Genomic DNA, 1,660 nt, shown 5'->3' with positions numbered 1-1,660 from the left:
TGACTGAGATACATTCTCTGATGGAATTTGGACATGGGCTGGGACTGTATGTGTGGCTTATGTAAAGTGGAAACAAGTTCAAAGTTTCACAAAGCAATATTATGAGTGCTTTTTATTATTTCTGTAATATGAAACTGATAACCAGATATGTATCTTGGTAATGGTCATGAGCATAAGGAGCATATTGTTTGCCTATACGTTAATGATTAACACCAGCAACTGAATCTGAAAGCTTTCTGGCACTCACAATAGTACTAGCTTCCTTGAACATGCTCCACATCTAATTTCAGACCTTTTCTTTCTTCTCAAACCTCCTACCTCGTTGCTAGTCTTCTCAGCTGCCTCATTTTATGGACCAAAAGAAGCCATTGGATGGAAACTTTTTCATCTCCTCTACATCAATTACATATTTATACTCACTCTCCCCAAACAAAGCCCAACTTCATCTGTCTGTAATTTCTCCTTTTCTGTTGTAATGAAGAAAATCTCCATGCCCTAGGCCAGTGGTCAGCAAACTGCAGCTCGCGAGCCACATGTGGCTCTTTGTTCCCTTGAGTGTGGCTCTTTCACAAAATACCATGTGCAGGCACGCATGTATAGTGCGATTGAAACTTCGTGGCCCATGTGCAGAAGTTGGTATTTTGTGGAAGAGCCACACTCAAGGGGCCAAAGAGCCGCATGTGGCTTGCAAGCCGCAGTTTGCCAACCACTGCCCTAGCCCATCTTACCATTTTGTGAACTCATAATTTGTGTATTGACTTCTGTTCTGATTGAACTCTCTAGAGATGTTTCTATTTCCTATACTTTATGCTGACTGATACACTAAAGTCCCAGGTTTTACCTCTGGTAAGTGGGTTTATTAATAATACCTGCAACATCTGGGAAAGATGGGTCTTTGCTTGGGTCCCACACTCATACAAACTGTATTTATTAAAGAAAATGTAGATAGCACTGTCACTTTATAATTGGTACTCAGTAAGACTTACACTCTCAAACATCCACTCTCATAATTAACACTATTCAGGCTCAAGAGAAACATGCCTCCATTGTTTTGCTCTGTATCTTGAAAAGAAAACTGTATCTGGATGCAATAAAAGTTTGTGATTTTTTTGTTTTTGTTTTTTATTTGTTTTGTGTGCTAATTTCAAATATGTTTTCATTTAAGTCATTGCATTTTCCATTTATAATATAATGCTTAAGAAGTGCAAGATTAGATCCAAAGGCATGGAAGCATGGAACAGACTGACAAATCTAAGAGGGAAGCGGGGTGGGGCAGGAAGAGATTAACCAAATAACTTGTATGCATATGTACATTACCCATGGGACACAGATAATAGTGGGGTGGAATCCTGGGGTGGGGCAGGAGTTGGGTGGAGGGGGAATAGGGGAAAAATAGAGGGTCATTTATAATACTCTCAGCAATAAAGATAAATTTTATTTTAAAAAAGAACAAGGTTATTTCCTTTCCCGGTGTACATGTTTCATATTCAAGTATCAAGAATGCCATTTTCTATAGCAGCTCAGCCATGCAGTTTGCTAATTTGGGTCTTTTGATGTTTTGTATAGAACAAAAACTAAATAAAAGTGTTTTCAGATTGCCTGCATCCACTTCTTCATTGGTAGGCCCAGAAGAGGAACCACCAATGAAGGAGCTCCATCA

The sequence above is a fragment of the Myotis davidii genome, unplaced genomic scaffold (assembly GCF_000327345.1).
Source record: "Myotis davidii unplaced genomic scaffold, ASM32734v1 scaffold5258, whole genome shotgun sequence".
In the NCBI taxonomy this organism is placed as follows: domain Eukaryota; kingdom Metazoa; phylum Chordata; class Mammalia; order Chiroptera; family Vespertilionidae; genus Myotis; species Myotis davidii.
The sequence above is the reverse complement of the archived record's forward strand: the minus strand, read 5'-3'. Positions refer to the sequence as shown.